The sequence below is a fragment of the Erpetoichthys calabaricus genome, chromosome 17 (assembly GCF_900747795.2).
Source record: "Erpetoichthys calabaricus chromosome 17, fErpCal1.3, whole genome shotgun sequence".
NCBI classification, from domain to species: domain Eukaryota; kingdom Metazoa; phylum Chordata; class Cladistia; order Polypteriformes; family Polypteridae; genus Erpetoichthys; species Erpetoichthys calabaricus.
This window is the reverse complement of record NC_041410.2, coordinates 85,014,513-85,040,983: the sequence shown is the minus strand read 5'-3', so window position 1 is coordinate 85,040,983 and position 26,471 is coordinate 85,014,513. Positions and strand designations below refer to the sequence as shown.

General features: G+C 42.9%; 1 long non-coding RNA gene across 1 annotated transcript in view; it reads left to right on the top strand.

Annotated features, from left to right (window-relative positions):
• Positions 1 to 23,291, top strand: part of LOC127526195 (uncharacterized) — a 269,189-nt gene extending 245,898 nt beyond the window's left edge. The window contains exon 2 of the long non-coding RNA XR_007933826.1: positions 23,030 to 23,291. This is a non-coding gene — a long non-coding RNA (uncharacterized LOC127526195). The remainder of the gene's footprint in view (positions 1 to 23,029) is intronic.
• The last annotated feature ends 3,180 nt before the right edge of the window (positions 23,292 to 26,471 follow it).

The window sequence follows — 26,471 nt, the reverse complement described above, 5'->3', positions numbered from 1 at the left end:
ATTCTCATTAAACGAGGCTTTGAGAGATGCAGGAGGAAACTCAATAGGACTTGCGGACTCCTCACAGATCACCATTGGGCACCGCACAGGAATCCAGGACGCAGAAAAATATGTCAGGCAACCACTGTGCCACCCCTAATTCAATTTATTGTGAACAACAAATGCTTTTTATTGCAAGAAACGTGTGTGCGACAGAAGCTTCATGAAATGGGTTTCCATGGACGGGCAGCTGCACACAAGCGTAACATCACTACACGTAACGTCAAGCATCTTCTGGCGTGATGTAAAGTACACCACCATTGGACTCTGGAGTAGTGGAGACAAGTTCCCTTGAGTGATAATTCACGCTTCACTATCTGACAACATGATGGACAAATCTGGGTTACGAGATGCTATTTTATGGACTGCACAGTACCTACTATAAAGTCTTGGTGGAGCAGGGATAATGGTGGGATTTGGGCTTGGGCCCCTTGGTTCCAACTTTGTGGCAACTGTTTGAGGAAGGCCCTTTTCTGTTCCGGCATGACTGGGTCCCTTTCTGCACACAGCCAGGTCCATTAATACATGAAGGAGCTTGGGTGGGCTACACAGAGCCCTGACCCCAACACTATTGGACACCTTTGGGATTAATTGGAACACCAAATGTGAGTGAGGTCTTCTCACCCACCATCAGTACCTGACCTCACAAATGGATACAAACTCCCATAGACGCACTCCAAAATCATATGGAGGGTCTTCTCAGAAGAGCTCAAGGAGTGGGCCAACTCCATCCATCCATCCATTATCCAACCCGCTATATCCTAACTACAGGGTCACGGGGGTCTGCTGGAGCCAATCTCAGCCAACACAAGGCGCAAGGCAGGAAACAAACCCTGGGCAGGGCGCCAGCCCACGGCAGGGCATGCACACACACACACACCCACACCCACACACCAAGGACAATTTAGAATCGCCAATGCACCTAACTGGCATATCTTTGGACTGTGGGAGGAAAGCCACGCAGACACTGGGAAAACATGCAAGTGAACCCGGGTCTCCTAACTGCGAGGCGGGAGCGCTACCCACTGCGCCACCGTGCCACCCACGGGCAAACTCTATATTAATGCTTATTGGTTTGGAATGGGATGTCCAACAAGCTTATATAGGAACGATGGCCAGGTATCCACAACCTTTTGGCCGTACAGTGAATATTAATGTAATGATTCTCTGTAATGTTTCATTTTTCTGCACGTTTTGCTTCTTTTGGGGTTTTCCCTCGTGAGGAATTCAAAAATACCAATTAAGAGTTGTAACTCACTCACATATTTGAAAACCATTTTTGTCACTGCTGATGTTTCTATTTTTGGGGTTATTCTTGATGGTTACCCCCGTATTGCCAGGCTCGGACTACCTGAGATGTCATGAGGATAACGGAATAAAAGTCAGCAGTTGCTATTTGTGAATTGTCCAAGTGTGCAGATAGACCTCAAAAGTTTGGGATGAATTGGAACACCAAACATGAGTGAGATCTTCTCGCCTACCATCAGTACCTGACCTCCAAAATCTTGTAGAAAGTCTTCCTAGAAGAGTGAAGGCTCGTATGGCTCAACTCCATAGTAATGCTTATTGGTTTGGAATGGGACGTCCTACAAGCTTATATAGAAGCAAAGGTAAGCTGTCCACAAACTGTTGGCTGTACAGTGAATATTACTGTTACGATTCTCCTCAATATTTCATTTTTCTTTACATTTTGTTTCTTCTGGGATTTTCCACCATGAGGAATTCAAAAATAATAATTAAGAGTTGTAACTTACTTGCATTCTTGAATGCCATTTTCTTCCCTGCTGTTGTTTCTGTTGAGGTTTTTCTTGATGGTTACGACCATATTGCCAAGCTCAGGCTACCTGAGACGTCAAAAGGATAATGGTAGAGAGGTCAGTGATTGCTATTTGCGAATTACCCAAGTGTGCAGATACACAGCAAAATTTTGTGATGAACTGAAACACCAAATGTAAGTGAGGTCTTCTCGCCCACTACCACTACTTGACCTCACAAAATCTTGTGGAAAGTCTTCGTAGAAGAGTGAAGGCTCGTATGGCTTAAAAAGCGGGCCAACTTCATATTAATGCTTATTAATTTGGAATGGGACGTCCAACAGGTTTAAATAGGAATTATGATCAGGTGTCCACAACCTTTTGGCTGTAGAGTGAATATTAGTGTTACGAATCTCCGTAATATTTAATTTTTCTGCACGTTTTGCTTCGTTTGGGGATTTCCAGTATGAGGAATTCAAAAATACTAATTAACTTACTTGCAGTCTTTTTTGAATGCCAGTTTCTTCCCTGCTGTCGTTTCTATTGAGGTATTTCTTGATGGTTACCACCGTATTGCCAGGCACGGACTACGCAAGACATCACAAAGATAATGGAATAAATGTCAGCGATTGCTATTAGTGAATTGTTCAAGTGTGTGGATACACCTTAAAACTTTTGTCAATGCGATCTTCAATGAGTCTTTCAGATTAATGAAATATTGCTTTGAATTTTTTTCTTTCAGTTTGTCGACAGATAGGACAGATTTAAGCTTTTGACGTTCCCCCATATATTTGGCTAAACCTTCTCTCCTGGTCACTTCACATACTAAATAAACCTGCCGTCTTTATCTTTGGCAGCACAGACAACCATCTGGTGTCAAATTTGAATCCAGAACACTAAGTCTGTGAACCTGTAGAGCTTCAAAGCCTAAGGTTGCAGGTTCAGATCCCACTGCTGACACCAAGTGACGATGAGCGAGTCACTTCACCTGTCTGTGCTCCACTTGGAAAAACTAAAGAAATATAATGAAATATATCTCACTGGAACTTTTTAAAGTGAGGGTGACTTATCATAATCTCATCTGGGAAAAGCTTAGACAAGAGTAAACCATTCACTGTATGGCAACTCATCCATCTGAAGAAAAGCAACGCTGTCATTTCAGTAGCCGCTGGAAAGAAATGCCATCAAGGAGTTTTTTGCTTGAGCACCTTTGACCTCGGAGGTTAAGGGTCTTCAGTCACATATGTCTCTGAAAGGAAAAAAAAAAAGGCATTTGCACAGATTTGCCAGAAAACGGGGCAAACAAGATGAGAGACGAATCTTCCAAACGCCAATGTGCGGCGTCACCTCAGTTAATTATCTGACTTCTAAATTCACAGTCAACAGTTATTGTGTTTTTTAAAGAGATGGGGAATGTCTTGTTCAGCAGAAAAAAGGGGAAAAAAAAGAATGAAAGAAAAATGTTCCTTTTGTGTCATTTCCTCATCCTGCCCGACACTGCATGCCAGAGCTTTGGCTGCTGTTTGAGCAACTCATTGAAAGAAGTGTGCTTTACTTGTTAATTAGACTTTCTACCCAGCCGGCATAATGACGCAATTAACACCTCTGTGCCAGAACTCCCTCGTACGCTGATCTTTTAACCTGGGATGATGAGCCTCTGAGAATGAGCACTTCAGAGGGCCATGAGCAGCAAAGCACCCAAACATGCAGCAAAGTGTGATATAAAAGTGATCCTTACCCAACATCCGTGCCAGGGGAAATCGCAGCCTTAGTAACTTTCTGAGTAGAGTTGCCATTTCATCCCATTTCTTTGCAGGTTTTCATCCAGTTTTCTTCGCACACCCCTAGACATAGGCAGGTTCATTTGAATTACCTCCATATTGACGTGAGTGGCTGTCTGTGTGAGAGAGAGTCATGAAATGGACTGGCATTCCTAGCAGAACTGGCCCCTGCCTGGCAACGAACAACTTCAGCCTCTAAGAGGGCTTGAGGGCACATTAGATAGATAGATAGATAGATAGATAGATAGATAGATAGATAGATAGATAGATAGATAGATAGATAGATAGATAGATAGATAGATAGATAGATAGATAGATAGATAGATAGATAGATAGATAGATAGATAGATAGATAGATAGATAGATAGATAGATAGATAGATAGATAGATACTTTATTAATCCCAAGGGGAAATTCACAATGAACAATGCTGCACATCCACTTTGTGACACATCAGCGCTGAGGACGTTCAGCCAACAAGTCATTCAGTAGAATTGAGATCAGAACGCTTTGGGGGGCTCCGTCATACCAACGGCAAATTATCTGTATAATGCCTCACTGGGGCTGTCACAGCCAAGTCAGAGCATTTCTTTCTTGTTTAATTTCATGCTTTATAGCCATTCTGATGGGTGTTCAGACTAAAGTGTGTGTATAGAGTATATTTATTTCTATATTTCCTTACTTATCTACCCATTTATGTATCTATCTATGTAAATGTTTAATCTTGCCTACTATACCATCTACAGTGCATCCGGAAAGTATTCACAGCTCATCACTTTTTCCACATTTTGTTATGTTACAGCCTTATTACAAAATGGATTAAATTCATTTTTTTTCTTAGAATTCTGCACCCAACACCCCATAATGACAACGTGAAAAAAGTTTACTTGAGGTTTCTGCAAATTTATTAAAAATAGAAAAACTGAGAAATCACATGTACATAAGTATTCACAGCCTTTGCTCAATACTTTGTCGATGCACCTTTGGCAGTAATTCCAGCCTCAAGTCTTGTTGAATATGATGCCACAAGCTTGGCACACCTATCCTTGGCCAGTTTCGCCCATTCCTCTTTGCAGCACCTCTCAAGCTCCATCAGGTTGGATGGGAAGTGTTGGTGCACAGCCATTTTAAGATCTCTCCAGAGATGTTCAATCAGATTCAAGTCTGGGCTCTGGCTGGGCCACTCAAGGACATCCACAGAGTTGTCCTGAAGCCACTCCTTTGATATCTTGGCTGTGTGCTTAGGGTCGTTGTCCTGCTGAAAGATGAACCGTCGCCCCAGTCTGAGGTCAAGAGCGCTCTGGAGCAGGTTTTCATCCAGGATGTCTCTGTACATTGCTGCAGTCATCTTTCCCTTTATCCTGACTAGTCTCCCAGTTCCTGCCGCTGAAAAACATCCCCACAACATGATGCTGCCACCACCATGCTTCACTGTAGGGATGGTATTGGCCTGGTGATGAGCGGTGCCTGGTTTCCTCCAAAAGTGACACCTGGCATTCACACCAAAGAATTCAATCTTTGTCTCATCAAACTAGAGAATTTTCTTTCTCATGGTCTGAGAGTCCTTCAGGTGCCTTTTGGCAAACTCCAGGCGGGCTGCCATGTGCCTTTTACTAAGGAGTGGCTTCCATCTGGCCACTCTACCATACAGGCCTGATTGGTGGATTGCTGCAGTGATGGTTGTCCTTCTGGAAGGTTGTCCTTTCTCCACAGAGGACCTCTGGAGCTCTGACAGAGTGACCATTGGGTTCTTGGTCACCTCCCTGATGAAGGCCCTTCTCCCACAATCGCTCAGTTTAGATGGCTGGCCAGCTCTAGGAAGAGTCCTGGTGGTTTTGAACTTCTTCCACTTATGGATGATGGAGGCCACTGTGCTCATTGGGACCTTCAAAGCAGCAGAAATTTTTCTGTAACCTTCCCCAGATTTGTGCCTCAAGACAATCCTGTCTCGGAGGTCTACAGACAATTCCTTTGACTTCATGCTTAGTTTGTGCTCTGACATGAACTGTCAACAGTGGGACCTTCTATAGACAGGTGTGTGCCTTTCCAAATCATGTCCAGTCAACTGAATTTACCACAAGGTGGACTCCAATGAAGCTGCAGAAACATCTCAAGGATGATCAGGGGAAACAGGATGACACCTGAGCTCAATTTCGAGCTTCATGGCAAAGGCTGTGAATACTTATGTACATGTGCTTTCTCAATCTTTTTATTTTTAATAAATTTGCAAAAGCCTCAAGTAAACTTTTTTCACCTTGTCATTATGGGGTGTTCTGTGTAGAATTCTGAGGAAAAAACTGAATTGAATCCATTTTGGATTAAAAAATGGTTTTCTTGTGGCACGGGCCGTGATGGTTGTACTGATGACGTCTTTTGCCAATTGTATGTTGGAGGATGTGGCAATATTTGACATTATCGTGTTATATTTATTTAAGATGGTGTCATAGCAGACCACACATCCATATTTTGAATAAAAGACCTCCCATCACTGATTCTTTTATTACTAGCATTAAAGGACACCTAAGAAGCTTTCAAGTAGATTTAGCACTAGTGCCCTTGCTTTCCCATTTTGTCTTTGATTCTTGGATTAAGTTCTGGTTTCATCGTTTTGGTTAATTTCTGTTAAGTTTGTTTGTCATCTCTTGTCTCTCTTCTTAAAAGAAAATCCATTTTCCAGTCTTCCTTTTTCACTTCATGCAGTTTCTGCCATCCCTTTCATAACATCTCCTTATGGTTGGACATTTTTGCCCAGTCCTGCAGTTCCAGATTCATTTTTAAAGTGTGCGCTCACTTTGAGAGCATCCTGTCCCTCAGGTCATGTTGCCTCCCTATAGCCGCCTTGTACATGACACCATATCTCCATTTTTATTGTATAGCTACCAGCCAGTACCTCTCAGGTTGCCCCTACTCATCACTTAGTTGGCAGGAATGTTAAGCCGAGAGTCCTGATGAGGTGTGGAGACTCTCTGAGCCTGCATAATGTATTGTGTGTCTGCACATGTATCCCTGCTTTATGGGTAAACATAAAAAGTCCAAGTCTGCTGCCCTCAGCAATCTGACATAAGCTCAGGCATGCCAAGAATTCTCCTCTCGGCATTTGTCTACACGGTATACGGCCACTGTCCTCTAGCAGCACTAGGCCAACGTGGCGTGCACTCTTTGGAGACCCTCATTTACTCAGCTGCTCCCTTCCAGAACTCCTATGGCTCTTCTTCCTGATATTGCAGGTAATCAGAGTCACACCTGAAGATGGGCTTCTTCACAAGACTCTGATAATTTGCTGCTGGACAATAAGATAGAGAATAATATGTACTTCAAAAATAGACTCTCTGAACTGGCACCTATAGTAAGAGCCTCTATGTCCAGTCACTATACAGGGAGTGGAAGTAGAGGTGGTCCACTCCTACAAGCACTTGGGGGTCCACATCAATGACAGGTTGAATTGGTCTCCTAACACAGATGTACAGTATAATAAAGGGCAGAACAGGGTCTTCTTCCTTAGAGGAATGCATTATTTTAATGTGGGAAGTGACATCCCTCACATCTTCCACAACTCTTGTGATAGTCAGCACAGTTTTCTAAGCTGTGGTGTACTGGGCTGGTAACTTCACTTCAAGAGAGGGGCCCACCAAATTAACAAGCAAAGCAAAAGGGCAGACTCAGTTATGGGGCACACTATGACCCCCTGGAGCTCACAGCAAAGGAGAGAATTAAAACAAAATTGAGTGTCACTAAATAGATAGATAGATAGATAGATAGATAGATAGATAGATAGATAGATAGATAGATAGATAGATAGATAGATAGATAGATAGATAGATAGATAGATAGATAGATAGATAGATAGATAGATAGATAGATAGTGTGGCGGACGTTCGGGATCCATACCCGGCCGAGACGATCCTTTGTCACTGGATCCGGGGGAACAGCCATGGGGGCTACACTACAGTACATCCCTCAGAACCTTTGTTGGCAGCCCCAATGTGTTGCGTCAGGACCACTTTTGTGGAACACCGGAGCTCATCCTGGTTGGCCTCCATGGCCTCTGCCGGGGGAGCTGCTTAGAGCTGCATGGTGGGAGCGCAGCCACACCCGGAAGTGCAGCCGAAAGTAGGTCAACGAGCACCTGCAACACTTCTGGGTGGGCTATAAGAGGAGCCTGCAGCCACTACTCAGGGTGCCAGAGTCGGGAGGAGAAGGACAAAGCTGCCTGGGAGGAGTAGTGGAGGAAGACAAAGAGTGTGATTTGGGGTGATTTTTCTTTGTGTGTTTTGGGAACTGTGAAGGTTCTGTGGGACACAGGAAAGACGTGCCCCACGGGTGAAGAAAAAATAAATAGTTGTTTATTTTATCCATGCCTCTGGTGTCAGTCTATGTCGGGTTGGTGCCAATAAAGCATCTTTGCCACAATAGATAGATAGATAGATAGATATTAATTTTAGTGTAGTAGGCAGGATAGGATAGATAGACAGATAGATAGATGAAAGGCATTATATGACAGGTAGATGTCCACAGTGAACTGTAATTTGTTACCCAGTTGTTTTCCTCTCGCCACAGCAGCGGTGACAGCATGTTCGGTCCCTTACTTTGGGTCACTTAAAAATATGAAGAAGTCTGTTGCGACTTGCTGTTTGGCTGGTGATTAAACTTTGGAACAAAGACAAAGTTCCAGCAGTGGCATTGTGTGCTTAAGCGGAGGACGGGGTGACCTGTGACATCCGAGCTCAGGAGTTGTTAGGTTAAAATCACAGTTTGGCTAAAACCTAAGGCAGTCTGCTTCTTCTCAAAATGTCCATCTGTCCATTTAAATTACATAATATGGATATTCAGTGAAATTCCAATAATGTGGTTTGGTATACTGTAGGTTGATATATGAATGTTTACGTGAAGATGATTTTGTGATAAGCTGCCCGGACACAGACAGACGGACACCATGTTTAACAACAACAACAACAACATTTATTTATATAGCACATTTTCATACAAAAAGTAGCTCAAAGTGCTTTACATAATGAAGAAAAGAAGAATAAAAGACAAATAAGAAATTAAAATAAGACAACATTAGTTAACATAAAAAGGAGTAAGGTCCGATGGCCAGGGTGGACAGAAAAAACAAAAAAAAACTCCAGAAGGCTGGAGAAAAAAAATAAAATCTGTAGGGGTTCCAGGCCACGAGACCGCCCAGTCCCCTTTGGGCATTCTACCTAACATAAATGAAATAGTCCTCTTGGTAGTTAGGGTTCTCACGGAGTCACTTGATGCTGATGGTTATACAGACTTCTGGCTTTTAATCCATCCATCATTGTTGGAACATCATGGTGCTTTGGGTAGATGGTGGTGGCACCAGCCACCACCAATAGGACACCGGAAAAGGAAACAGAAGAGAGAGTAGGGGTTAAGTCCACCACACGTTTATTAAACATTATAAAGTCCAATAAAGTGCAACAACCCAGTGCCAAAGCACCAATCTCCCCCAAAGTCCAGGCTCTCTCTCAGTCTCTGCCTGCTCGTCAGGCCGCCTCCCCTCCTGCCTCCAAAACCTTGTCCACTCCTCACCCGACTCCAGTCCTTCTCTGCAGGGAGGCGGCCCCTTTTATAAGTGCCCGGATGGGCTCCAGGTGATCCCCGACACTCCCTAGACACTCCCTTGTGTGGCGGAAGTGCCGGCTGTGTTCCCGGAAGCCCTCCGGGTGTTCCCAAACTTCTTCCCCCCAGTACTTCCTGGTGTGGCGGAAGTGTTGGGGTTCCGGGTCCTTCAGGCATGGGGGCGCCCCCTGGCGGAGACCACGAGCCCCTACAGGGTTGGGCTTCCAAGCCCTGCACCTGTGGCCCTCAAAGGAACCAGGGCGGCCGCCCCCTCGTGGTCCGGAGGAGGAATGAGCCCTCTTCCTGTCCTCCTGGGCGTCCCGGCTGGGCACCACCCCCAGCCGCGTGCCACAGTTTCTAACAATAACCGTCTTTCTTGTGCACGTGGGTATTGCCAGTGCTTTAGGATTCCCAGTTGGTGGCTCTTTGCATCCAATACTTGATGAGCATTTTGGAAAGGACAACTATTAGGACGCAAATCTGCTTTCAGCTTCATCGTCATCTCCTTGTCATCGCTTATTCTCATTCTGCCTTTCCTTGTGCAGGGCATAACAACAAGATGGATGAAATAATACATGAAAGAAGTCATAGGCTGGTGATGGTGCGTTATCTGGAAGTACTACAACCTTGAGAGCCTCCAGTAAATGAAATTCTCAATATGCCGATCATTGTTTGAATCAAAAAAGGTACATACTCTCCCAATAATAATAATAATAATGGTGCAGTGGTAGCGCTGCTGCCTCGCAGTAAGGGTTCGCTTCCCGGGTCTTCCCTGCGTGGAGTTTGCATGTTCTCCCCGTGTCTGCGTGGGTTTCCTCCCACAATCCAAAGACATGCAGGTTATTTGCATTGGCGATTCTAAACTGTCCCTAGTGTACGTGTGTGTGTGTCCTGCGGTGGGCTGGTGCCCTGTCCGGGGTTTGTTTCTGCCTTGCGCCATGTGTAAAATTCGAAAAAACAAAAGATACTTTATCCAAAAGTATTAATAATAATAATAATTCATTACATTTATATAGCGCTTTTCTCACCCAGCAGAAAAACTTTTTAATCGGCACAGTCAAGCGTGACATGTTTGATGGATATTTTACTATGGCCTCCTGGAGATAAAGCAATTTGTGTCTTACCTACTAAAAAAAACCACCAAGGCTTCAGATGAATGATTTTATTTTGAAATTCATACTTTTGCTTTGTAGGAATCAGTAAGCAGAAGGATAACATCTGACCTCTGACACTACCTGTGTAGCTACAAAGATGGGAAGACACTGGATGTTTGCCCGATCAGGGAGACTCATCTAATGTCACAATATCACACTGAAAAGAACGGCATAAATAAGCATGAGGCGCTACGGCTGCTGACAGCGGTCCGCATATTTCATAAAACTTACATAACTGTGGAATGGCACAGCTGGGGGCAATTAGACAGGTCATTTCTTTCATGGCTGATCATATTTTACAGTTACAGGCTGATAGGTCTAATATGTTTAAAATGTCTTCTCTTCTCTCTAGAGGCAGGTCTCTTTACTCTGCTGTGGTTTAATTTGATTTTTAAGATGAATTCACGAGGTACATGCTGGGTCAGGAAGGCTGTGCCTGAAGTTGGTCCCTACTTTATACCTGATACTTCAGTATACTGCATATAGCGCCTTTTGTATGTATCTGTTTTTATACTGTATACAGTGCCTTTTCTATCTACCTATCTATTGTAGCAGTAGGGGGCGCTATTGCTCCCTTGAACCCTCAGGTACCACGCCAAACACCAGGTAAAAGTCCAAGACTTGTTCTTTTTATTATAATATTGTGCACCAAGCACCCTCCACTCCACACTACTCATACAATACTCCATACTATTAATACACAATCCTCCTCTCCCAGACACTTAGCCACCCTTCCTCCCAGCTCAGCTCAGCGTCTGGGCTTTCCCAAAGTCCTTTTATATCCCCTGACCCGGAAGCGGATCCAACCCTACAGTCCATGATTCGTTAAAAGTCCTTTTCTTCATTCCGGAAGCACGTCGTTCCTTCCGGTCATGTGATCAGGACGCACTTCCGGGTTATAGGGCACGTAGCACTCCGCAAGCCTCCCTACAGTGGCTCCTGGTGGTCCCCATGGTATCCAGCAGGGCTGTTTATAAAAGCTACAAGGTCCATGAGGCCCTGCTGGAATTCGGGGAACTTCCATGCTGCTGGGAGGGCTCCATCTGGTGGCCTGGAGGTGTGGGCCGGAATATTTGGCCGGCCATCCCTTACAGTTCCCTCCCCTTAGCGAAGACCACTGGGGTGGAGCGTCCAGCCCCGCGAGGGACGTCTTCCTCCAGGAGGACCCGTCAGTCGGGCCTTGGCTGCGCTGTCTAGTCTCCTCAGAGAACCTAAGGGGAACGGTGTACCGGATGTCTCTCCGATCCCCTGTCATCCGACGACAACTTCGCCATACGTGGCCCGGCCAACGACAGTCATAGCAAAGCCATCGCCCTCCCAGTTGTCTTCCTCCGCGAGACTGGAAACACCTCGGGAACTCTGTCAACTCTGTCTCTGCCCTTTTCTCCGCCAAGGGAGGTTTTATGGCCGCCTCAGTGCTCTCAGCCCTGTTTCCTAATCTGTCAGGAGACCCGTGTTTTATTTTTGGGATCTCCTGCTTATTCTGGGGCTTGTGCACAGTTTGGGTCTCTCTATTAGAAGAAGACAGCCCTTTTCCTGTCTGCATGCCCATTGATCTTACTCTGCTCAGAGGCGGCGTCTTCAGCACCACATCGTTCCGGGAGACAGCACTTTTCAGCTGTTCCGTTTCGATCGGTGCTTCCTCCGCCCCTTCAGTCATTGTACCACATTCCCTTGTTGGGTTCGCAGTGACTTGGCACCCGCTACTTATTAATCGCGGGCCCAGATCACACTGCGTCCCTTTATAATGTACGGTACCGGCATTACCCACCTGTACCGCCAAATCATATAAGACGGAGAGGTTGTCATCCTATACGCCACAGGAATTTGTCCACTTTCCGGATGGGCGCTTCGGCCTTCTCTCCCAGTTCCCCGAGGATCTTCTGAATCGCCGTCAGCATCTGTAATAAACTGCGTACGGGCTCGATTACCTTCTCGAGTGCCCGCATGTCCACAAAGTTATTTAACTCGACCGGAGGTAAGTTCGCTTCTACCTTCTCCTTACCTGCCAGCCGGGAGCCAATGAGCACGTCCGTTGTCGGCACGTGCTCTGACGGGCTTCGTGGAGGTGCTGGTTTTTCCAGCACATACCTCCAAACTTAGATGACGTTCTCCCAATCTATTTAAGTAGTCCGGCGTGTCCTATATCCGACAGCGCTCCTGCTGTCGCGCCGCTCGGGCTTGCTCTGCCTTAATCAGCGCTCTGTCTTCCTCACTTCCAGTCAGATAGGTCCATACCTTTTTGGCATCTGTTAGGACCTGAACCTTTTGGGTATGCCCATTCTTTTTTCCCGATTTCTTCCCCATTGTAATCCAAGGTCCAGCAAGGCTCACAATCGCAGCACTCTCAGTATAGTGTGGCGTTTCTTCCTCTGTGCGTTCTGACATGACCTTCTTAGGGTTTTCTGTACACAAATTGTTTGTAAAACAGGTCCTCTGCCAAACCGACAGCCAGAGAATCCTGCCGACTACGCCAGTGTAACAGTAGGGGGCGCTATTGCTCTCTTGAACCCTCAGGTACCACTCCAAACACCAGGTAAAAGTCCAAGACTTGTTCTTTTTATTATAATATTGTGCACCAAGCACCTTCCACTCCACACTACTCATACAATATTCAGTACTATTAATACACAATCCTCCTCTCCCAGACACTTAGCCACCCTTCCTCCCAGCTCAGCTCAGTGTCTGGGCTTTCCCAAAGTCCTTTTATATACCCTGACCCAGAAGCGGTTCCAACCCTACAGTCCATGATTCGTTATCCCTTCCGGGTCAGGTTAAAAGTCCTTTTTTTCATTCCGGAAGCACGTCGTTCCTTCCGGTCATGTGATCAGGACGCAGTTCTAGGTTATAGGGCACGTAGCACTCTGCAAGCCTACCCTAACTTCCATGCTGCTGGGAGGGCTCCATCTGGCGGCCTGGAGGTGTGGGACGGAATATTTGGCCTGCCATCCCTCACACTATCTATCTATCTATCTATCTATCTATCTATCTATCTATCTATCTATCTATCTATCTATCTATCTATCTATCTATCTATCTATCTATCTATCTATCTATCTATCTATCTATCTATCTATCTATCTATCTATCTATCTATCTATCTAATCCTGCCTACTATACTAAATTAACATCTATCTATCTATCTATCTATCTATCTATCTATCTATCTATCTATCTATCTATCTATCTATCTATCTATCTATCTATCTATCTATCTATCTATCTATCTATCTATCTATCTATCTATCTATCTATCTATCTATCTATCTATCTCCACTTTTCCTATTATATGTCAAAGACATGCAGGTTTACTCAATCTGAGTGTGCCCTGCATTCTGTGGTTCATGCCATGTATCCAATGTTGCCAGGATATGCACCATCTCCCTGTCCCCCTGTATATGTAAATTTGAAAACTAGCTAGATGACTTCAAAGCAAAAGTAAGACCACTTCTGCTCTACCTTAAAAACAAGTTAAGATAACGTTTTCATTTTTCTCTTTTTTTAACACCTCTTTGAAATCGAAACTGGGCCGAAGGTCATGATTCTTTTGCGATGATGGAAATTTATAGAAAAAAAAATTCCACAGAGCATTCATGGGTCAAAATTTTAACTGCTGATCGATGTGACAGGGCTGCTGTGAATAGACAAGTCAGAAGAGACACAAACATCCCCCGTCGCCCCCCTCCACGCCCTGTCCTCCACATCCCAAAAGGGGGCAGGGTTCTGATTCCTACCAGAAGGGGGCGCTCTGTTATTATCTGTTATCCTTTGTCCATATATGTGATTCTACCCTGTGCCCCGTCTCAGGTCTGCACTCTTTTCACACGTGGAAGCTGAAGCCCATGATTTAGGTCAGTGGTTCTCAAACTGTAGGATGGGCCCCCCTAGGAGGACGCAAAGTAACAAAAAGGGTGGTGCGAAGATGTGAAAAAAAGAAAACAAGAATCGAAAATATGAAAAATACATCTATTGAAACCAAAACAAATTAACTTAAACTACATTCTGATACTAGAAAAATAAATATAGTGTTAGATAAATGTCGATAAAAGTTAAGTAGGTATAATAAAATATGATTCTATGATATATCATTAATTAAAAAAGAACAAATTGGTATTAGTGGGCTCCTTTCAAAAAACGTTAGGGTGGCGCGATTACAACTGTTATGAAAACTCGGGTCTCAGATAGTTAAAGGTTGAGAAACGTTGCTTTAGGTATACTGACTTTTAGTCACTCCATGCACATCATCTTCACTGTTCTGCTAAGTAATAGCAGACATTCTTTAAATTGAGCACCAGAGATGAAATGTAAGACAGAAACCCACAAGGTTCTTTAACTAGGAAACAAAGACAAACATTTTTCAAGCCAAAAACAAACTGTAAACTCTCCTCAAAATTAGGTACCAAAAGATCGATCTATCTATCTATCTATCTATCTATCTATCTATCTATCTATCTATCTATCTATCTATCTATCTATCTATCTATCTATCTATCTATCTATCTATCTATCTATCTATCTATCTATCTATCTATCTATCTATCTATCTATCTATCTATCTATCTATAAAACATGCAAGCTCACCCAGCATGGCTGTGTATGTGACTGTGCCCTGTAAGGAACTGGCACCCTATCCAAGGTTGGTTCCTGCCTTGCCAAGATATGCACCAACTCTCTGACACCCCCCAGTATAAGTGGATTAGAAAATACCACTAATATTATTTATGAGCAGAAAGTTGCATTTTCTCAAAGAGTAGCCACTGTTCGGTCACTTTGGTATCTTACTTACAAAATAAATAAGTGAATTAAAGAAGATCTGCGCTGAAAATGGTCAAAGCTGGAAGCCAGGATGAAGAGCCATGAAAAAGGCTCAGCCTTCACTTTGATTTGAAACTGACTTGTCAGGTTTTTCTCCACTTATTTTGCCCTAAATTCCTATGAAATGCTTGAGATCTGAATTCATATGTAACTGTATCTTTTTTGAAAATGAAAAGTATGGAAAGTCTTCTGTAAGTTGTCTGATGTCACTTCTACTAGATAATAAAATGCTAACGTCTGTCTGTGTGTGTGTGTGTGTGTGTGTGTGTGTGTCCTGTCCTTCAGAGTAATGTGATTGGTCAGTTTGGCTTTGGTTTGATTGGTCAATTTGGCTTTGGTGATGGAATCAAATGTGTGAACGTGAGACCCACAAGGAGAAAATGCTTAGGAGGCATGCTGAGAGTCGTCTTCAAGGACTGGAAATATTAAAAACGAACTGGACATGAACAAGGCCCCTCGAAAATAATGTCAGATATTTGAAATATTAATAGAGAGGACTCTTTCTCAGTATCACCTGAGGTGGTCTTGAGGTGTGCACACGTGACGTTAATTGAGAAATGTCTAGAAATGCTGCCAAGAACCGTTTAAATTCATTGATGGAATTATTAATGTTGGTGGATGACACAGTGGAGCATTCTTCTTTAATTTCTGCTTGCACACTTGATCATAACTGCTCCTAGTACTATGGCTCCCATCCCAACTTTTCAATCAAGCCCACCCTTAACTTGGGTACCCCACAGCCAGACGATGTCAGTGAACCTTTCTAATAACGGTGGACAACATATTTTTTCAAATATTTTGCAAATCTTTGGTGACTGTGATAGACGGCTTCCAGCTGAACGCAAATATCGTTTCAGGTTGAGTGTATCACGTAGGAATTTGGAGAAACATGAAATTAACCATGAATTAACCACCCCGGGCGTGGTTAAATCTCTTTCTCAGGACGTATAACGCTGCTCGCATTGTCAAGGGGAGCGGCTGAATGCATGCTAAGGAGGTGCCGTTGCTGTCTTTCTGCTTCTGTCGCGCTGCCATCAGTCTTCTGTGCTGTACTCCACCGTCCCTCAATCGGACCTAACAGTCACGTAAAACAAAAAAGGCTTCAACCTGGCTGGGACGCTACAATACTTTCAAATTTTACTGCTTTCATATTCTTTACCTTTCTTTCACTGCATGTGTATCGTGCCATCGTTTGTTTGAGCCTTTCGAATTCCACTGCCTTCATAACCTCTTATCTGCCTTTTTTTCTCTCCTACGCTTTTGGGTCTTTTTTCTCCATTGTGCTCTTTCTTCTTTGCTTAACGTATCGTCCTTATACGCTTTATATGTGCTGAGAGCACAGGATCTGTGTGTGCTACCTGCCTTTACATGACTGAGTGTTCCGTGCTCTTATTTGATATTGTTTGCGTGTCGCGGGTCTTTTAAGTGTCTTCTGAGAACTTCCGAGAAGATCACGTCTCGTCGACCTGCTTTTCCTTTCCATGATTTTTTTTTTTATAATAGAAAGATAAGGAAGCATGAACTGTCACGCATGTGCGAGTAGGAGGACGCTGTATGGACTAAGTGAAAGGTAATTCCATGCCAGGCCAGGGGGTGGTGGGGTGCATTAAACCTTCTCCTGTTATCTCTGCAGACCAGCCGCGGGAAAACCTGTCTGACTCAACGTTGATGATGCCACTTCTGGTTCCACCACATAGGATGATGCCACTTCTGGTTCCACCGCCTAGGATGATGTCACTTCTGGATCCAGCACCTCGACTGATATCAGAAGAAGGTCACGTCCAGTTCCCCTATGTCAATTCCAGGCTGACTACTTAAAACCGCCATCTTTACAAACCCTCAACAGTTCATGTCTGGACTCCAACAGAGACACTTCTGTCAAAAACCGAACTAATTGCAGCCAGGAATAATATACGGGTGGCTGCCCCAAACCTTTTTAAGTGTGTCGAGTCTGATCTTTTCACAGAACTTATGATGGACTATGTGCTTAATGCAGATAACATTGAGACCACAGAAACAACTTGATCTCAAACAACTCGCATGGATCTCCATCACTATGTCTACAGAGTTGAAACAATTAATTAATGGGCAGATATTGTTAAGTTCTAGCCATCCGTACATCCATTTTCTGAACCTGCATCACCAATATAGGGTTGAGGAGAAGCTAAGGTACATTCCAGCAATCATGAGGTACAAAGTAGGAACAATTCATGACCAAGGTGCCAGTCCACCAACAGGGTGGACACACACATTAGGGGTGCCTAACCAGTATGACTTTGGACTGTGAGAGGAAACTGGAGCACCAGGAGAAAACCCAAGCAGACATGCAAACTCAACACAGGGATGACCCAGGACTAGAAGAAGACACTTACTGCGAGGCACCTGCACCACCGTGCCAACGTCAGATTCCATTAGTGTGAACCACTCTGTTTTCCTGTCTGTGTCTTTATGTGTACTCTTTATATAATCAGTCATTTGTAAAGTTTGTAGTTGCACTTACCTGAGAATGTCTCATGCCCGCATTCAATGAAGAATGCTATACAAAAGTCATCTGAATTGAATTAGATCATTTAAAGGATCGGGTGGGGGTGTTGGCAGGGCTGTGGTTCTCTGCTTTGAAATTCCAAATGTAATCCCACCTAAGAGGTCTACTGTGTTACCTCGTTTTCTACAACGAAAGGTGCTCGGTAATTCCGTGCCAGGCAGAGAAACACCAAAAAGGTGGGCTTGCCCTCTCGACGGGTCTGACGTACCTTGTTTGAGGCCGCGTGGGCTGGGCTGGGCTGTGCTGGAATGGCAGCTATGCATCCAAAACATGCTGGGCTTCAATTGAAAGCAGATTTCTGGAGTTTCTCGAGTCTCTAACATACTTGCCACGTACACATCTCACATTTCTGTCCTCCTGGGTATAAGTGAACCTGCCTCGATCCCATTTCTCCTACTTCAGTGGCCCTCCAGTGAAGTGACCAGTGGCCACTCGAACTTCCTCTATTTGAATCACCCAGCTAGTTTGGAGGGGCAGAAACTGCCCGAAGAAGATCTAAATGTCTCTGAAATCTGGAGGGAGGTCTAAAGCAGGACGATGGACCTCCCCACCTCTGAGCATCTTCAGTATTGTACAGCCAGAAGATGTGTGCCAAAGTCGCTAAACATGATGGAAGGCTTCGAGGTAAGGTACCCCTAATTTGTGTGAATGGTGTCGGTCATATGTGATAGATAGATAGATAGATAGATAGATAGATAGATAGATAGATAGATAGATAGATAGATAGATAGATAGATAGATAGATAGATAGATAGATAGATAGATAGATAGATAGATAGATAGATAGATAGATAGATAGATAGATATGAAAGGCACTATACGATACATTTAGGAAAGATGGTTATCACACACGTGCGCTTGGGAGAAGGTTGGTAGGGTCAAATAATTTGATTACTCAGCCAGCCCAAGGGTTCACACTGTCACGTAGACATCTCTCCTTTTGTCCCTCTGCAGACCAGCCGAAGAACCAACCAAGTTGTGATGTCACCATAAACCCACCCATTGATGATGTCACTTCTGGCCTTTCCCGATGATGACTTTCTCCACAACCCACCTACCATAGATGTCACTTCCTTTTCATTAATACGGTCACATAATATACTATTCACACACCATATTGTTTTACACTTGTCAAGATTCTTTGTGGATTTGTAAAAATTAAAATCTATCAAAATGCGACTAATGATGTGAATGTGAATGATGTGAATATGTGAATTTCACCTTGGGATTAATAAAGCATCTATCTATCTATCTATCTGCCAAATTTACCTTGTCTATGTTTCTTTTTGTTATTTTAAAACCGAACAGAAAGCCCACCCTAGTGTACACCATTTCCAATCCCACAACAAGCCTCTCTATTAAATTAAACAAAGGCTCCAGCCTTGTACAGAACATGAAACAGTGATAGATAGATAGATAGATAGATAGATAGATAGATAGATAGATAGATAGATAGATAGATAGATAGATAGATAGATAGATAGATAGATAGATAGATAGATAGATAGATAGATAGATAGATAGTGTAGTAGGCAAGATCAAACATTTAGATAAATTGACAAGAATGGCATTTTATGATAGATAGATAGATAGATAGATAGATAGATAGATAGATAGATAGATAGATAGATAGATAGATAGATACTAAACATTCCAAGTAATAAATAGCTAGATAAATATTAATTTTAGTAATTTTAGCTGAATAGATAGATAGATAGATAGATAGATAGATAGATAGATAGATAGATAGATAGATAGATAGATAGATAGATAGATAGATAGTCACAGTCCAGTGAATGTTGTCACCTTTAGAAGCTCGTTTAATCAGCCAGTCTTTATATAGCGCCTTTCGTAATTACATGATGCATTTCCAGAAGCACAGCCTACAAAAGGCCACGCCAGCGTCATCTGTGTAAGTCTGGCGATTAATGGGTTAAAGGCAGTTTGTGAACTTCTGCTCCTTTTGGTGCAGAATTCCAGCCAGCTCGGGTTTGCGTTCCAGCATGTTCTGTCATAAAAAGGCATACTTTTTTTTTTTTCTCAGCTTGTACTTGTAAACTCATATATTCTAGCATACTTTCACCTGCTCAAGTGGATTTTGATGAATGTTAAACGACAGCAGAAGAGCAGCTTTGACAAAATAGGGAAGATCCAGCCTCAAACTGCGTGTTTTCCAAAGAGAAACAGCCTGATAAAATATGACCAGTCAAAGAAAGAGGATCTTGTAAAACGCAGCACTTATAAAGGAATGCACCGAGCTGGATATCATGTTAATGCCTCCTTTGACTTTTGTCTACGTAATCACATTGCAAGTTGAGTTGAGCTGCCCATTCTTTTTAGGTTTATTTCATTGCAGAGCTGCTCAAGGCTGTTGGTCTTCAGTCTCTGAGGACAGTGGTGTCCATACCTTTACTGAATCCACCTAAAGGTGCCACCCATGCCCCCAATGAAGATTGGCATGGTTGACATCCAGGTGTGTACAAGACCTTCCATGTTGTTGTCTGTCCGTACCTGAAGATCCACCCCATAATTTGATATCTTGATGTTTGATTCTTTGACAGCACTTTATTTTGTACATAAAGTAAAGCTTGCTGTGTCTTTAACAAGTGCTGGTTGACTCTTTCATACTCACCATTATCACCACCCAGCTCGAGGACATGAGGTTTGCTCACGATGTTCATGGATTTTCCACTTTCTCCGTGTTACATAAGGAGATATTAAATACACCTCTATCTAAATATTTAAATGTAAGCTTACTTTCTGTATCACTATTTAATTAGGACGACTCAGTATGAGCAGGGTGTCACAGTGGTAGCACTCCTGCCTTGCAGTATGGAGAACAGGATTTGCATCCTCTCTGTGTGGAGTTTCTATGTTCTCCCCGTGTCTGTATGAGTCTCCTTCAGGTGCTCCAGTGTCCTCCAAAGTCCAGAGACATACAGAGTAGGTGGACTGACAGTGCTAAACTGGCCTCTGATGTGTGTGTGTTTATGTGTGTGTTTGGTGAGTTCATTGGACTGGCATCTTGTCCAGGGGTTGTTCCTGCCTTGCGCCCTCTGCTTGATGGGGTAGGCTTCAGCTTCCCTGTGAGCCTGATCAGCAGAATACGGGTTGCCCAGTTTCATCACTGCTTACAATTCCAGTAAGCATATTAAGTTAAGGTCAATCTCTTCCACCACCAGAGGGCGATGGTGTATATCACAATCTGATTTTTGATTTCTGCTTTATGTGTTCAATTTAATAAATTCGACTTTAACCGAGCCTGTCTGTGTTTCTGATTTCTCAGTCATTAAACCTTTCTTTCTTTTTTAGGTTGTTTTCTTTTTTATTTATTTTACACTTTATTCATCCACCAAGACCCTCACCAGGAAAATTAGTCTGAAAACATCAGACAAGGCTTTATTCACCCTGCCTCCTGCTAGTCTTGATTTCTATTGTAACATGAAATGGCTATAAAGTTCATTCAGGTTGAACTTTTATGTGAGACTTCATTGTGTGTTTCATAAGCTATTAGGACCATTTGTGATAGTTGGCATGGGTCTCTGTCACAATGGGGCCAACAGGCACATGTCAAGTAATTTCTGAGAAAATAATTCATGCATTTATTTCTAGTAGGATTGACTACTGCAATGTGGTGTTTACTGGATGTTCAAACTGTTACAGCCTCCAGTTAATCCAAAATGCGGCTGCAAGAATTATTACAAGAACAAGAAAATACGAACACATAACTCCAATTCTTAAATCGTTATAGTGGCTCCTGGTTAAGTTTAGGGCAAATTTCAAAATCCTCCTTTTAACATTAAAAGCATTAAATGGCCGAGGTCCGGCTTACTTGTCGGAACTTATCATGACTTACAAACCTGAGCGCACATTAAGATCTCAAGATGCTGGTCTGCTTATGATTCCAAGGATTAATAAAATAACAAGGGGAGGTCGAGCTTTTAGTTACAGGGCCCCTAAACTGTGGAGTGGTCTGTCTGCTACTATAAGAGATGCCCCTTCGGTCTCAGCTTTTAAATCCCGGCTGAAGACTCACTACTAGAGTTAACTGTTGACTGTAATCTAAATTTTAAATCGCATATTAATCAGATCACTAGGACAGCATTTTTTCACTTAAGAAACATAGCAAAAGTTAGACCTCTTATATCACTGAAAGATGCTGAGAAATTAGTTCACGCGTTTGTTTTCAGTCGACTAGATTACTGTAACGCACTCCTCTGAGGATTACCCAAAAAAAGACATCAAACGTTTTCAACGAGTGCAGAATGCAGCTGCTAGAATCCTAACCAGGAAAAGAAAATCCGAGCACATCGCTCCAGTTTTGATGATACTACACTGGTTACCTGTGTCATCCAGGATTGACTTTAAAATTCTGCTCATGGTTTATAAAGCCTTAAATAATCTCGCCCCCGCTTATATATCGGAATGTCTGACATCTTATATTTCAAATCGCAACCTCAGATCCTCAACTGAGTGTCTCCTTAGAATTCCAAGAGCAAAACCTAAAAGAAGTGGTGAGGCGGGGGGCCCTCTGCTGTTATGCACCTAAAATCTGGAATAGCCTGCCAGTAGGAATTCGCCAGGCTAATACAGTGGGGCACTTTAAAAAACTACTGAAAACACATTACTGTAACATGGCCTTCTCATAACTTCACTGTAATTTAATCCTGATACTCTGTATATCCAATTCATTATAATAACTATTCATGGTGGCTCTAAAATCTGTACTAACCCCTACTCTCTCTTCTTTTTCCTTTTCCGGTGTCCTTTTGGTGGTGGCGCATCTACTCAAAGCACTGTGATGTTCCAACAATGATGGATGGATTAAAAGCCAGAAGTCTGCATGATCATCAGCATCAAGTGACTCCGTGAGACCCCTAAATACAAAGAGGACTATTTCATTTATGTTAGGTAGAATGCCCAGAGGGGACTGGGTGGTCTCGTGGCCTGGAACCCCTGCAGATTTTATTTTTTTCTCCAGCTTTCTGGAGTTTTTTTTGTTTTTTCTGTCCACCCTGGCCATCGGACCTTACTCCTTTTCTATGTTAACTAATGTTGTCTTATTTTAATTTCTTATTTTGTCTTTTATTTTTCTTTTCTTCATTATGTAAAGCACTTTGAGCCACTTTTTGTATGAAAATGTGCTATATAAATAAATGTTGTTGTTGTTGTACTTCAGTTTAGCACACCCTGACTAGAGCTGCTGATTAACTGTACAGACTGCATCTCTGTTGTTAGTCATTAGCACTAAAACATAAGTAACATGATAGTTAGAATTGGATACTAACCCTCACCTATTCTGCTTCTCTTCTGGGTACTCAAATGTGGCACTTGGTGCCACGGCCCACCTGTCAAGTTGTTTTGCCTGCCTATGGTAAAGTCATCCCTGATGGAGGATCACAGGAATCGTGGGGTAGAGGGGTCCTTTCATCGGATTGGCTGGCCCAGCGCTGTTTCAGCTATGGAATGGCCAAATGGGGGAGGCAGCTTGAGAGCTGAGGTCTCCAGGACTCTAAACAAATCCAAATCATATTATGTGATATCATCTACTGTTAAATTCTGCTCCATACTTCTAAAATTTTTATTTTTATACTGTATTGAGGATTTGTTCTGTTCTGTGTATTGCATTGTATTGTATTGACCCCCTTCTTTTTGACACCCACTTCATGCCCAACCTACCTGGAAAGGGGTCTCTCTTTGAACTGCCTTTCCCGAGGTTTCTTCTATTTTCTATATTCTTCTATGGGCTATGCAAGAATAAATTGTATTGTATTGTATTGTATTGTAAGTAGGTTAGCTGTGGTTCATTAGGACTTTTACCCATGTTTGTTTTCTAGGGTTGCTGTCAGTGATAAAAAAAATTGAGGAAATATGATGAAGTTGAGTTCCTGAGACAAGGGGATCACAGCTGTAGACTGAAATGACTGTGTGGAGTGGGCTGGTGTTCATTCAACAGCAAGAAGCTGCAAGCAGACCTGCTATAAGACCCCAGAGTGTGAGGTGTCCACCACTTTCTACAAATGGGAAATCCCTAGAGAGGGGTGTGGATATACAGCTAGCAATATGCAGTAGGATCTCAGTGAGGATAATGCATAGTCACTGGGGAATGGCTGTGCGGACACATGCTCAGTGACCAAGACAGAGCGTGGAACTGAACAATACCATTCAATTTACTCTGAAATATCCTGCTTCTTAATAATAATAATAATTCTTTGCATTTATATAGCGCTTTTCTCACTACTCAAAGCACTCAGCAATTGCAGGTTAAGGGCCTTGCTCAAGGGCCCAACAGAGCAGAGTCCCTATTGGCATTTACGGGATTCGAACCGGCAACCTTCCGATTGCTAGTGCAGATCCCTAGCCTCAGAGACACCACTCCACCAGCAAGGAGTGAACAAATTTGTTCTTAGGAATTTGTTCTTAGGAGTGAACAAATATCTAGAGAAATTATATTATGCATATTTCTCTATAGAAATATATGAATTATACAAATATATACAGTGGTGTGAAAAACTATTTGCCCCCTTCCTGATTTCTTATTCTTTTGCATGTTTGTCACACAAAATGTTTCTGATCATCAAACACATTTAACCATTAGTCAAATATAACACAAGTAAACACAAAATGCAGTTTTTAAATGATGGTTTTTATTATTTAGGGAGAAAAAAAATCCAAACCTACATGGCCCTGTGTGAAAAAGTAATCGCCCCCTTGTTAAAAAATAACCTAACTGTGGTGTATCACACCTGAGTTCAATTTCCGTAGCCACCCCCAGGCCTGATTACTGCCACACCTGTTTCAATCAAGAAATCACTTAAATAGGAGCTGCCTGACACAGAGAAGTAGACCAAAAGCACCTCAAAAGCTAGACATCATGCCAAGATCCAAAGAAATTCAGGAACAAATGAGAACAGAAGTAATTGAGATCTATCAGTCTGGTAAAGGTTATAAAGCCATTTCTAAAGCTTTGGGACTCCAGTGAACCACAATGAGAGCCATTATCCACAAATGGCAAAAACATGGAACAGTGGTGAACCTTCCCAGGAGTGGCCGGCCGACCAAAATTACCCCAAGAGCGCAGAGACGACTCATCCGAGAGGTCACAAAAGACCCCAGGACAACGTCTAAAGAACTGCAGGCCTCACTTGCCTCAATTAAGGTCAGTGTTCACGACTCCACCATAAGAAAGAGACTGGGCAAAAACGGCCTGCATGGCAGATGTCCAAGACGCAAACCACTGTTAAGCAAAAAGAACATTAGGGCTCGTCTCAATTTTGCTAAGAAACATCTCAATGATTGCCAAGACTTTTGGGAAAATACCTTGTGGACTGAAGAGACAAAAGTTGAACTTTTTGGAAGGCAAATGTCCCGTTACATCTGGCGTAAAAGAAACACAGCATTTCAGAAAAAGAACATCATACCAACAGTAAAATATGGTGGTGGTAGTGTGATGGTCTGGGGTTGTTTTGCTGCTTCAGGACCTGGAAGGCTTGCTGTGATAGATGGAACCATGAATTTTACTGTCTACCAAAAAATCCTGAAGGAGAATGTCCGGCCATCTGTTCGTCAACTCAAGCTGAAGCGATCTTGGGTGCTGCAACAGGACAATGACCCAAAACACACCAGCAAATCCACCTCTGAATGGCTGAAGAAAAACAAAATGAAGACTTTGGAGTGGCCTAGTCAAAGTCCTGACCTGAATCCAATTGAGATGCTATGGCATGACCTTAAAAAGGCGGTTCATGCTAGAAAACCCTCAAATAAAGCTGAATTACAACAATTTTGCAAAGATGAGTGGGCCAAAATTCCTCCAGAGCGCTGTAAAAGACTCATTGCAAGTTATCGCAAACGCTTGATTGCAGTTATTGCTGCTAAGGGTGGCCCAACCAGTTATTAGGTTCAGGGGGCAATTACTTTTTCACACAGGGCCATGTAGGTTTGGATTTTTTTTTCTCCCTAAATAATAAAAACCACCATTTACAAACTGCATTTTGTGTTTACTTGTGTTATATTTGACTAATGGTTAAATGTGTTTGATGATCAGAAACATTTTGTGTGACAAACATGCAAAAGAATAAGAAATCAGGAAGGGGGCAAATAGTTTTTCACACCACTGTACATATACAGTATATATAAATGTATATCTCTGTAATTATATACAGAAATATATTAATTTCCCTATATTAATTATATTATACAGCGGAGAATCTCTGTAGAAACTACAAGAGTCATACGAAAACTAGTGACTGATCAATAAACGCCGAAAAATACTAAAGTGAGTGTAGCTCCTCCATCATCTGAATGGAAAATCATCAGCCTCAGGTGTGCAGTTAGTGTTCAGGGTGAGAGCGTGGCTGAAATGGACAGCTGCCTCTTTTTACTTTCGTCTGCGGAATCACATTGTACGCGTACGAGTTCAGCTGGCCATTCTTTTCAGATTTATTTCATCGCAGCAGAAACTGGAATTAGAAATGCATCAATCAGAAAAGTCATTCAGGGTTTTCAAAACAAAATGTCTGTTTGCACTGAACTGAGAATAGATGACAGGTAAGCTTGCAGAAAAAAATGTGAAGTTTATCAGTTCTCTCAGAAAACGCCACAATGACGTCATTAGAAACCGAATGCTTCGCTATGCCCATGAGCACCTCAGTTGTTTTGTTCTGTAATGTTATGTCCTTTGTCACAGGAGACTGGGGGAACAGACCCAGCTGGGATGCCTGGAAGGACCGGGAGGTGGCGTATACGTCCCCCGGGCCACAAGGGGTCAACCGCCCTGGATCTTGAGGGGACCACGGGAG